A 13,591-nucleotide genomic window follows, 5' to 3' on the forward strand; every position below is an offset into this window, starting at 1 on the left:
AGAGGAGGAGGGGGAGGAGAAGGCAGTTTTTCTCTCCGGGAGGATTCGCCGAACCGTGGTGCCTTCGTTTCCCGTGAATTTTCCTTGCGTGCCATCTCGCAGCAGCACGCGCTAAGCGTGCTATGATTATTTACTGTGCGTTCCATCTATAATGCTGCTCTCGGGCGAAGATGAGCGTAGAGCTCTTGGAGCATAGAGGAAGTCTATGAGATTTGCCTTCGCCAGAACCGCCAGGGACGCTGCTTCCTTTGTTTGGCACGGCCTCTCGCTCTGGCGGCCGCGCATTTCATTCTGGCGTACCGTTCTCGCGGATCAAGAACGGTAGAAAAGGTGCTGGCTTCGGATGTCGCTGGTCTGCCGACGACGACGACGCCGACGAGTAAAAAAGAGATCCGAGTAGCCCGAGATTGAGATGAGATTGGTGGTGGATCATCGGGAGCCGTTTATGTTCGCGTTGGCTTCGCCTTTTCCCCCCAGCGTTATACATTTTTGCCGAAATGGATGACAAAATAATCCGTGTCCCTATTGGACCCCATTATGCTCGCGATGGCGTCCTTCGAGCAAAACACAATATTCGCCGCTTGAGGTGCAAAACGGTAACGTCGGCTGGCCCCGGAGATGATGAGATAGTTCTGGTTACGGCGACCGTAAATCGAGAACCGGACCGTGTCGGGGGCCGGAAGATTGTCCCGTTAAATGGTGCGATGGAGAACACCGCGGGTTCTCGGAATACACGGGATTTTGTGAAAAATAAAACCCTTCTCCATGATGGGTGTGTGCGTGTACCGCCCGTGGTGCATGTGTAGCAACGGACAAAATGCATATAATCGGGAATGACCGTGGCATGTGCATGCGAGGTGTGCGCATCGTTGTTGTCTCGTCTCGGCTGATCTTCTTTTTCTCTCTTTCAAGCGCTCCGGTGAAGAGTAGCATTTCATTCACTGCCAACTTGATGATGCAAGTCAAACAAGTTCTATCTCCGGAAGAGGAAATCAAACAATCAAGTTAATTTTTAAAAGAAACATAATTATCAGCTGCTTCAACATCCAACGGGTTGTATAAAACAAAAAAAAACCATTCCGATGAATGAAGTGTACTATCCTCAGCTCCGACGGAGTAAAGGATTCGCTTTTGGGAAAGAAAAACGGTCGTGAAATTTGAGACACGCACACACGGGCCAATGCCGAGTCCTTCCATTCAACTCCGAGCAGAAGTTGTGCGCGTATTCGTTGTTCGATGAATTGCCAGCGGAAAAAAGGTGAATCGCAATAAACAGGGAAAAAAAGGGCGAGAACGATGGCACACACGACCGTCGTTGTAGGTTGTTCGGCCGTTTTGTTGTGTCCCTCCGTTCGCCCCTTCGCCTGGCCGTTTGTTGTGTTTTGGGTGCGCTTGCACCAACGTCGAACGCAACGCGAACCCGTAATGACGCGACGCGAAGAAAAACGCGTCGCATACACGTCGCGCCGATGCGCTGAATATATGTGTGTTCCCTGAGCACTGTAGCATAATTAGGCGTATGGCGTAGAGGCAGGTCTTTCTGTTTCCCACTCCCCTCCCGAAAGCGGCCAAGGAGGAAGAGCTGCAAGTGCGATCGGTCTTGTTCGGGCGACGCCGATCTTGCGTTGAGGCGGCAAGGAAACGGGACGTAATTTGGAAGGTGCAAAAAGGGGGCGATTCAAATGAGCAGATGAAAAAGTCGACGGAGTTAGAAATGATTCGGAAGAAACCGTCGATCCCGTGGCGTGTGTGCGTATGTGTGCGCGCGCGCTGCTGCTGCGGTTTTTCCACCACCCCTTTTTTCCAAACCCGTTAACTACTTCCCACTACCCTGTTTTCCTGCGGATGCTGTCATCTGCAGACCACACCGAGTATCATTTAATTCCCTCACTTGATGCCACTCCGGGAGCAGCGCAAGGCATCATGGGGACGGGTTGGAAATAATTAATAATGTTCGTCTGGATCGCCGCTGTTCGGGGTGAATCGTTTTTGGCATAAATGAAGTTTTGTACATCGCACCGCAAATCCGTGCGCCGCCATCGCATCAGCCCCACAACCGTGACACACCTCGAGACACGGCCTGTCCTTCAAACCTTGACTGCCTTTGCCACGTTCCAATGGGCCTTTAATTATGGGAATTATGCGCTCGGAAGGTGGGACGAGCCTAGGTAACCGGGAAGATGATTTATTTTCCAAATATTACCACTCGCTTTAGCTCGGCTTACATGGCTCGGGCAGGAAGGAGGAGGACAAGGAGGAGGCTTTTAACGTGCACGTGTACTGTTACCACGTCAATTTTGTGTACGACTCATGAATCATATGCATACGTTGCCTTTTGTGCGGCGAATGTGTATTGAGGTGTGTTAAAAATGCACCAACAGTTTCGATGCATCATGCACCAACCGTCATGCGTTTCGGGGATTTTGGTAGGAATTTCGGGGAAGTATGTAAGGTATTTCGGAGCAAGGGATTACGAAGAAATGTGCTGCAATAATAATAATCTCTGCTAGTGCGGCGTGCAGCGTTCTGCCGCATTCGGGACAGGAACACCAAAGTGCCGGTAACTGTGTGTGTGTGCACATTGCACGCAATCGGCTTGGAAAGGCGTGCATAATCCATCGTATGCTGCAATCTCCGGGCCTTGCATTCCATTCCGCTCTTGGTCGATCGATACATATTTTTATCTTTTCTTAATTTTCTGCGAAATCCGATCAATTTGTTCGATACGATGTAAACGCAATGTTTTCGTATCAGGATGTAATCGTTTCGCATGCTATACATTTTTAAGCTTAAAAATAGTGCATTAAGCTGATAAAAGGTTTTTCTAATTTGCTGGCGTTCCTAAGCTCATGGTATTTAACAATAAAATGTGAGCATACTGTTATTTTTACATGGAGAACCTCTGGTTCTGTTTCAAAATAAAAAGAGGTATAACTGACTGTACGGTGATAATATTAGACCTCGTTTACACGGAGAACTTTTGCTGCTCAATAAGCTGAACACTGTGTAAAAAGTTTCCGTTTCCATACATGTAGCCACTTTTCTGTTCGTAGCTTCTAAATTAACCTGTCACACCAAACGTGACCTTGCGAGGCATATCTTCAACTTCTATGTTCTGATTATGCTTGTTTCGCGAGAAATTGTACAATCAACGCCGTTTGATTACTTTTGCAGGTTCGCAGAAAACAGACACTTCGAAAAACGTACGCACCCTCGCGCAACAATCTGTTTGAAGTCAACGGCAGATAAGAAACGGTAATTGTTCCCAAGCAGCAACGGCTGGTTGTAAATCCTTGTTTTGTCTATTTGGTCTTAAAGAACGAGTCGTTTTTTTTTGGCTTTGTCTACTCTTATCCGTTCCACCGAGCGTTGTTCTACGAACCCTCCATCCCTTTCGAAGGCTCATTTTTGACACCTCGAAGCACTCGCTAAAAACATAAAAAAGGCCAAGTTTGCCCTAGCAGGTTCGCACTGAGTGTGTCCCTTGAGTGTGCGCTTGGGAGGCGTTCGCCTAAAAGCATAGAGCGATTTTCTTCACTGCCGGCGCGACCTGTTCTTCATTCCACAGCCGTTGCCGTTGATCCGCGCGCGGTCTGTGTGTGTGCGGTTTTTCTGCGAATTGCCAAAAATCCGGTTCTTGCCCTAAGGGGATCGGCAAGGGATGGGGGGGCCGACGGGTGGGGGTGGGGGTTTTGGTGGCTTTGTCTTTGCTTTCCGGTTTCGCGGTTCATCGAAATTCGCTCTCTGAAACCCAACTGGCGACTGGAATGGAAACGTAACGTTTGCGTTTGCGCCCGGGATGCCCTAATAACAATAATTAAATTTTATTTTGCTCTCGAGCACATCTGCACGATGTCGTTACCTTCATTAAGTAAGTCATTAATTAATTGTTTCCTCGTTCTTTTTCCATGTTCCATGTTCCTGTGCAGAACGCTCGCGCATTTGACGAAGGAGCCTACAAGTGCAGTGCGCGTGTATCGGGTTTGGAGCGGTGAAAACGTTAGCTAAAACCGGTGGAGAGCAGTGTTGATGTGAAAAGAAATTGCATTTAGTGTGTTTGATTGCTCAAAGTAAATATAAAAGAGTTCCAAATAGCAGTTGGTGCGATGAGTTAGGCCGTATTAAATGTTGCTCTCGATGTGAATTTGAAAAAAAGAAGTGAGCCAGATCTGTGAGTCGTAAGATTTCTTGTTCCCGCGAATATTATCGCTCGGTGACGCGCCGGGTAGTTGTGGTGCAGTGCTGGTGAGGTGATGTGATGTGTTTCCGGTGTCCTAATTGATGAGATTGTGCAACATCCGATGCAAAACGCAAAAAAAATATAACGTGAAGAAACGGCGTGCGAGAAGTTAATTAGAAGTTGTCTTCAAAAGGCATAGGTCTTGACCTACAGACGATCGGTCACCGCTTACTTCAGCATCGTTTAATCGACATTTACACCAACCCCCGATGATAACGACCAACGATGGATTACGAGCAGGGCAGCCAAGGTACATATTATTCTATTTCTTTTTTTTTCCTCCCCCCCTACAGTAATGAGATGATGCTCCACTTGTGGCGGTTGGAAAATTCCACCATGACAAACGTAAAGGCAAACAAACATTGGTGTTTCTTTCCGAGGAAGCAATGGGGTTGGGAGCCGAAATGGTTTATCACAATTCGTCATAGAAAGGCTCGCTATGTATACACATGTCTTCGAATTCCCATCGCGACGGTCGTGATCGTGGTTTAAACGAAGGAAAAACACACACACACACACACACACAGCCCTCGAACAAATTGTTCTAGCGATCGTTTGATTTTTGTTGTGCTTTAAATTTTTGGGTCTGCCACCGTCTTGTGTTGCCGTTCAGAAATCGCCCGAGGTCACCGTCACAGAACGAATGGGTGGGGAGAAAAAAAAAGAAATATGCTGAAGAACCCATCAGCCCAACCACCCACCACCACCACCCTGGTTGGTTATCGCTCGCCCCGCCCCCTACAAAGGTCCGGGGCTGTGGAATGAAAGGAACCACCAAGAGCACCGCAACGGCATTCGACCGGCGTGAACACCTTCGAACACGCGTTCTTTTTCACCTTCCCGATACCCACCCGAAAGCGCCCCCCCCCCCCCCACCGCCCCGTCGTCCTCACGCTCCGATCACCCCGCTTGCCCCGGGGCCCACGATTATGGAGCGCTTACAACAAATCTTGCTCATTTAAGCTGTTAATTTTAATTTTCCGTACTCCCTCTCGGCATCGTCGTTCTTTCTCGCTTCGCTCGAGCCCTCCCCTCCGCCTCACTCCCCCTTTGTGTTATGCCCGTTCCCTTTGCTTCCCTGTTTGGGTTTTCTCTTCCCAGGGCCCCCGCGATTCGTCATCGACCATCCTATCCCATTTCTCAGGCAGTGGCCGAGCTTTCTTTCTCCCTTTTTTTCTTAGCTTCTCGTGCACTAGCATCGTTTTCCTTTCTTTCCTCTGTTTTTGTTGTTGTAGTTGTTGTTGCTGTTGTTTTGTTTCGATTTTTTCCACGTTCTGCACCGAGGGCACTCCGGCACACCACCCGGTGCCCGCGGTTTACCTTCACCCACCATCGCACGCCTTAGTTGTGGGGTAGAAGTATTAAAATGTCTTAATGTTCGCGCGCCGACCGGAGCAACAATGGCCGGGCTTGATTGAAACGGGCCGCGGGCGAGTATTCGGTTAAAACAATATAAACCTGCCCCGGTGCAATCTACGGACGAGTACGGAACATGATTAATGAATCGCTAATCCGCATCGGTACCGCGACACGATCGAGTTTGATCGGTTTCCAAGTCTCACGGAACGTGTAAAACTAAACATGATCATCTGCCCCGACGTGTAGAATGCATTCTGGGCGCTCGCCGCAGTAGAGAACCGGCAACTGGTTCCTTCCCATCGCCAACACCTTCCACCACGGACGGTTTTACGACGAGTCCGGAGCTACCAGAAACACGTTCGGATTTTAAACGTACCCATTAGCCGCCAAAGTGAATTTATATATTTAATTTCTAAAACATAAATTTGTTTAATGACCAGTTTCCAAATTGCGACCCACTGTGCGCCCGCTTATTCACCTTACTCTCAACCCCGTTGCTTTCCCACTCTTCTTCCTTCTTCCCCGCCGTGGGTCGCGATCGTACACCACGTCGTTCTTTCGGTTCCGCGTGGCCATCGCCGTTTCCATCATTTCCATCATAAATCGGTTCGATTATTTTTCCTCTTCCTTTTCTCGCGCCGGGGTTTATCTCGCGCTTCTAATGTACAATTCCTCTGTGTTTTTTTTTGTTTGGTTGTTGTTCGGTTTGGTATTCCACAACCATACCGCGGCAGCATCTTCTTCCTCCACGATGACGATGGGCTAAGTTCTTTTGCCGGCATTCAGCATTCGTTCCCGGGCGTTGATCAAACTAAACGAGCGGGCCAAGGCAAAAAAAAAGCACCAAGCCAAAAGAGATGAAGAAAACGCCCGTTTGATCGTCTTCTGCACCTTCGGTACGCTACGGAGGAGAGAGAAGAGAAAGAAAAAAAAATAACTGGAAAAAATACTGAATCTCGCGGGCGATCGGTTTTTAGCAGCATTTATGATGTTGGTTGTTGGGGATTAGTTTTTCCTCTCGCCTTTACCGAATTTCGGAACACAATGGCATCCACCACCAACAACAACAACAACTACAACAAAGCCCCGGCGATCGCTGGCCAACACGGACTGGGGGTGGGGAGGAAAATTTGAGCTAAGATTTAGGAACGTTTGGAATGAGTTATTTTCTTCCCATTTTTGTGTCTCTCTCCCTGCCGCCTTCTTCGCTGGCGACCGGCGCCCAAAAACCGTCTTTTCTTTTCACCCCCTCCACCTTCGCCCCACCGGCACTTGCCACCCTTTCGCCGTCATCCTTTGAAAATTTTTCACCTGATGAGTGCGCAATCGGTGGCCAAAATTTAGGTCATCCATACACACTAATCCTCATCATCATCGCCATCATCATCATCATTCTCGTCGTCATCATCATCGTCGTTGCCATCTCGAGCATCGAAACCTTCGAAACGTGTGTGACGAATCGAGGATGACGATGATTAGAGGGCCCCCAAACTTGGGCGGACTTAATCTTTCTTCCTTCGCGCGGACTGGACTTTCTTCGGGTGTTTTTTTTTTGTTATTCCCGCCTCCCATTCTCTCGCTCATTCGCTGACTTTTTTAAGGGGCAGCGTTTTTTTTGTTTGGCTGGTTTCGTTGTTTGCAGGTAATCTCGAACCCGCCTCAAGAAGGGAGCAAAGAAAGCCGGAGCGAAGAGCAGAAAAGAAAACTTTCCCCAAACCAGCTCCACCACCGGCCATTACATTCCCTGGGAATGTTTTCTTAATACATGTTGCTTGCTTTGTATTTTTGTGATTCCTTTCCCTTCACCCTTCCCCTTCCTCCCTTCCGCGCCTGGATGATGAGGATGACGGTTGTTTCTATTTATTTTGGCAACACTCCGGCGTTGGCAAATTGCTGCCGCGCTCTCGCAGGTTCGCTCAAACCGTGGATGGGTCCAACCGGTGGAAATTAGTTGCCGATTAGTTTGTCTCCCCCCCCCTCTTCTACCTCCCTCACTCTTCTTTTTCCGTTGGTGGAGGAGCGCGGTGGGGCGGGCAAAACATCCAAAAACGGGTGGAATTCGGTGGTCCAATTTATTTCTTTCTTGACCAACAACACAACACAACAACGGCATTGTGCGGGCACCAGCAGCAACGCCACCGGTGTCTTGTGGCTGCTCCATTCCGCGGTGGCTCGCGAGAGGCAAAGCAGGGAATAATAAAGTAGACAGCCCTCAGCATTCCCCCCCTTTCGTCATCATATCGTTGATGATTCTTTCCAATCTTGCCTTTCCCGCGAGCGACTTCTTGGGGTTGCCTTTTTTTGCCCGGCCACATCGGCATCGTCCAATGCCAAACGGTGAAGGTCGTGTTGGTGTTTTCTTTCTTCCCGCTTTGCGGTGCACTATTTCGTGTTCTTCTTCGGTTAATTTTATTCTTGCCGCTCGCGCCGTGCGTTTTACCAGATACCAATCGGAGTGTAATAGTGTTTTCTTTTTTTGGTCTGTTGTGCTCCACCCCACGACATGGTTTCTTATGCTTGGCATTAATTTGTCCAGCTGGTCCAGCGAGCAATCCACCGGGTATCATCCGGGAGCTACCGGGAGCGCACGTATCGCTTCTTCCTTCCTTCCTCTCCCGAAAATTGGTTTTCCTTTTATGCATATTTTGCCCCTAAAAATTCCCATCCCCAACGTGGGGCCATTTTCAGAAAACCACTCCCGATGGTTAAATGGTGACACACAAAAAAAAATCACACACACACACATTTATGCATGCAACCATTCATCCGGGTGCATTTGTTTTTGGCAGCGAGAAATTTGACCCTCGCGCGCTTTCGGGTGCTCGAAATGGATTTAGGATTGGCCACTGGAGTTGGCGTGGGGTCTGTTTTTATCTTTCCGATTAAATTTATCTATCCTTCGCAGTGGTAGAATGCGGCTTTTCGGGGCGACTTGAGTGATAAAAAAAAGGTAAATAAAATAAAAAACACAGCAGAATCGAGCTTTCAGCGGGGCATTAAATTGAAAACAGTCGTCCTCGCGGGGGAAAAAAAACACTGGTGAGACATAGGGAAAACCACACACACACAGCGCCATGACATGGGCTGCGGTCATATGCTCCACTTGAATCCTCCAAACGCAGCGAGCGATTTTGGAGGGCTTTTACGCCAACAAAAGCAAGTAACCGCAGCAATAATGAAAAAGCACCGTTTGTTTGGGGGTTTTTTCCACCATTTTTTTTTTCTCTTTTAGTATGAAGAATGGAGAAAATTCTTTACACTGTGAAGTGCTGCGACTTCCTCCCGCAGTGTGTGTGTATATGGTTTTCAATGCGAAAAGAACAGCCTGAATTCTCTCACTTTTGCCCCAGATTTAGATCGCGGTTTCCCGACTGCCGGTGCCGGATAGGGAAGAAGCGGTTTGAAGTAGGAATAAAATAACAACATCCGGATCTGGAAAAAACAACCGGAAGCCAAACGCAACAGAGCCAAACGTCAAAAAATAAAAAATAATAAAATAACGTAAAACTGGGGGTATAGAACGCACTTGTGTTGGGGACTGCTTTACTTTTTTTTCGATGGTGTCCCACCCGATTTCAACGGTGCTTAGCTGATGTTTGTTTCGGACAGTTTTAATGTTTTCCCTTTTTTTCCCTGTTGTTTGTTTTAATTTTTCTGTCGTCCCTTCACGTTTGAGTTATTTATGTTTTTTTTTCGTCTTACTATTCCCGGTTTGTTGACTCTTAGTTTTCCGGGTGGCTGTGGTTATGGTTTTATTCTTTAACCTCTCCCAACCTCACTGACCTGTAGCCCCTTTTCCACTGCCCAACTCTTCGCTGACAGGCGATCGGTCGGTCGGTCGGTTAGCTTCCCGAACCAACCTTCGACGGCAATGTCGCACGTGGGAATTTATTAAATTAAATTTGGATCATCACTTTGTGGCTTTCCATGGTTTTTTTCCTGCTTTGCTGAGTGAATCGAAATTGTCTGTTTCGCTGATTAACCCTCCTTCTACCATCTGCTTTCCATCCCTCCACTACGGGGTTGGTTTCCGAATGTTGCTTTTCCCCCGGGGTTGGAAATATGCTGTTTCTCTTCCCATTTTATCTGTTTTCCCTCCTTTTCCTCTGCCATCAGTTGGATGTCGAGTGCTGCACTCGTTCGTTTACCCAAACTCTACCACGGTTGGCGCTTGTGTGCAAATCCATTTGCCCAGCACGGCCAGTTTTCTCCACTGTTTGGAATGCGATGCGTTCCCGGAAAAAAGCTCAAGTGCGGCCTCAAGTGGTGTGAATTTTTGTTTCCCTCGCTAACGCACGTTTAAGATGTTGCGGGGAAAATTACAGCCAACTAGCGTAAAGTCCCCCCAGTCACTCCCTCCCTCCCTCAGCATCAGATTTACCGACGATCGGCGTGCGTCTTCTGCGTGCGTTGCTGGCAGTGAAAAATCGGATTTCCCTTCTCCGCCTCCAGACGGCCCACCGTCGAGTCGTCTTACATGATCCACAAATACCGGCATCGACCTCCCCGGTCCGATCCGCAGGCGCCAGCGTCCGACTGGCATATGCCTTCTGCTACGAGATAAACGCTGCCAGCTCCCTGATGCCCCCGATGTTTGCTGGTGTTGCTTTAATTAAACAACCTTCCATAAGCAACAGGCAACTGCTGCTTCGCATCCGGCGGGCTCTGGTTGCTAGCGACGAATTCGGCAAGCGCCACGGCGCGCCGCGCTGGGGTAGCTTCTAATGAGGGAAGAACTTGTTTGCCCCCCTTTTTCTGGGTCTTTCATTTTTTTCGTTCCCTCACTGATCCTACCTTTTTGGCAATTCCGGAGTCTGGGAAAAAGCTCCCCAAAAGCGGAGAACCCGCGCCCTCACCTCACAGGCGCTATCGTCTCGCAGCAATCCGCCCCGAAACCATGGGAAGGGATGGCCACACGGTGACGCTGCACACGCGGTTCAAGCGCCGCCGCAAAGGTGTTAAATAAGGGTTTTTACTTTGTCGCTGGGCGGGAAGGGCCAGCGGGCGGGAGCGGGCGGGGCCGAAGGCAAATCGGAATAATTTGTAATCAGCGGAACAGGTAGAAATTAATTAAACTTTAATTAGCGAATAAAAACTAACCGAATTGCAAATGGAAGCAGATGGATAACAACAGCTGATAATGGAACAGCGCTTTTCCGGCAAGTGGTGTTTCCGGCGTCGGCGTTGACTAAGCCCCCCGTCGTGCGGGGGGGCGGTGTAAATGCAAAAGAACACCGCTCCGTTCGGCCAATTTATGTTGCAATTTGAAGCATGGAAGCGTCGGAGAATATATAAATAAAATGCAGTGCAAAATGAGCGCCACGAAATGGCGCTAAGCAGCTGGGTAATGGGATTTTTCGGTATAAAATTGTGGCAATCGTACAAAATAAAGCTGGTTAATAAATAAATAAACCGAGAGAGCAACCCACAAGTAAAGAAAACCACAACGACGTCGCCCACAGGGAAAGCAGCAGTGCGTGTGTGTAACGATTCATTAATTTTCTCACCTTTGGCTTCGTTTTCGGGCCGGGAAAAGTTTGGTTCAATAAAAACCCATTTCCCAAAACCATTCGCCCCTCCCCCCACCCCCTTGAAGGCGACGTTTTTCCCATCGGAAAAGCCGGAAAACCCGAAACGCCAACATCTGGTTAATGGTAACTTTTTATTGCATTCCTCTACGGTGGAAAATTTGACGTTCCTGTGCGCCAACGAGCTAGAAGCAGAAAACGCCCCAGTTACACTCCCAGAGGGGTGAAGGAAACAATTTAACGATTTTCGCCACACGAAACCAATGTGTCACCTCCCCCTCCTTTTAACCCCTCCCGCTCCCTAGGCGCTTTAAATGTGGGAAGATGTTCTCCATGTTTGCTCCCAACTTTTGGGGCGGGCCTAGAGGGAAATTTGTTTTTCGCGCGCTCGGTGTGGTGGTATATTTTCGTAATATTCTTGTAACCGCAGCACTTCGTTGGGCCTTCTCCCTACCTCCCTACCCAATCCCACGCACCACGCGAGGCCCTACAAATGGGTGCCCCGATTCGTTAATAATACCTTTCCACGTAAACGGCATCGAATGAATTTAAACTGTTTTTAACCAACATGCAAATGCGCGGCCGCCGTCGTGAACATTTGGATGATTACGCGTTAAGCTAAGTTTACAAAATATGTAAATCGATGGAAAAGCTGGTCGTGCTGTACAGTTTCGTATGACTTTCGAATGAGTTGTTGTGGAGCAGCGCTTCTCTTAACCTCTTTTTAACCACTCGGATCGGGCACTAAATCAAGCCGTAAGCGAGAACTTAGAAAACATGGTTTAATTAATTAAAATTCACGTCCCCGAAAAGGGGGGGACCTGGGAAGTAAAATACCGTCACCTTTTCACCGAACTCCAGTCGGTGAAGCCGGCGCTATAAATAACACAAATGTGCTCGGAAGCAATAAACATTCTCATTCTTTTGCATAATAATAATTGCCACACTTTACAACTTCTTCGGCCATCAATTGCCACTCGACTGCCGAATATACACATTTCCTCTCCGACGGTCTCTCTCCGGCCGCGATCTGGAGTTGTTTTCCATCGATTGGCTGCCTCTTCAGCTGTTGCGCGCCCGCTTTTCTTTCAATTTTATTCTTTTTCCCGCTCGCTGTCACCACACATTCCAATCATAACAAGGCAACGTGTGGGCAAAACCCTCTAGCCGGTGGTGTGTCGTTTCGAATGTTTATTTTATTTTCTACCCTTCCACGTTCCAGGCAGCCCGCCCGGGCACGTTTGTGGTTTCCTTCTGCTTGGAAAAACCTTCATCGGAGGGAGTTTTTCTTTTTCATTCCCGCGAACACTTAGCCCTTCCTAACCGTGACATAAATGTCGCTTTCGTGAGTAAGTTCTGCTATTTCGACGAAATATTTATGCCATCCTCCTGAGACCACCGTCCCACCGGGAGCTGGTGTTATTGAGGCAGATTTGCAGGTGACGAGAACATCAGACTGGCGGAAACGGGGTTAATATAAAGATATTGGCATTTATTAACCTTCGGTGGAATTAAACGTGATTTAATCATCATCGACGGATTGCGGATTACTTTAACGTTGATTACACGCGAACGCGAGCCAGTCGCGCGGGCTAATTTAATTCTTTCTGCCTTGTTTCTTTGTGTGCGCCCTGGGGAAAGAAGGGAAAGAATGGTGGACGGAAGGACTCCTCCACGACCGGCATTAATTGCACCGAGAGGAACGAGCCAATCCCATAAGCTACGAGGAATGTCCCGAAAGCTGTGTATTTTTATTCTTTCCTCTCTCGCTCCCCGTTGCCCCCCCCCCCCCCCGGGCCCTTTGACTTCAATATCATTCGCCATCTAAGTACTCGCGGACGCGGCTTGAAGGAGTTCGCGTCCTTGTTTTACTTCTTCTGCTCGCAAGCAACATTCCGGCCACGATCTTACGCCGGACGGCGAAGGTTGTACAAGCAAGCACCACCGATCTCCGGCCGGTGGCTGTTAGCATGATTTTAGCATATTTTATGTGCACCTACATACGCCCTCCTCCTCCTGCCCTTTTCCCCCGCTTCCCCAGGCTTACCCAGGTACGGTCCTGGGGAGTTCGAAGGATTTCAAACGATAAATAAATGTGCCCAAGGTCGCCGCCCGGAGTGGCACTCATTTCTATTACTTCGCGCTGGCGCTTCGTTCCAACCGTCGGTGCCCAATCTCCTCCCCTACCCACGCCTCTTCTCGGTGGTCCTCCATCCTTGTTGGATGGAATGGTTTGGAACGGCGATTAATCGTGCTGATTGTTGGTGAAACCAGCGCCAATAAATCTCGAAACCATCGGACCATAAGGTTGACACATTTCCACACACACACACACATATATACAGTAGTGAGGTGCGGCCCCCGGGAAAAGGAGCGCTGGCTGGGCGGCCGAAGGCTTCAAGCAGCAATTTGTTGCTTGTAATGTCATGTGTTTTATATTTCCACCACTCCTCCGGTCCGATTT

Source organism: Anopheles ziemanni, chromosome 3, assembly GCF_943734765.1.
Source record: "Anopheles ziemanni chromosome 3, idAnoZiCoDA_A2_x.2, whole genome shotgun sequence".
In the NCBI taxonomy this organism is placed as follows: domain Eukaryota; kingdom Metazoa; phylum Arthropoda; class Insecta; order Diptera; family Culicidae; genus Anopheles; species Anopheles ziemanni.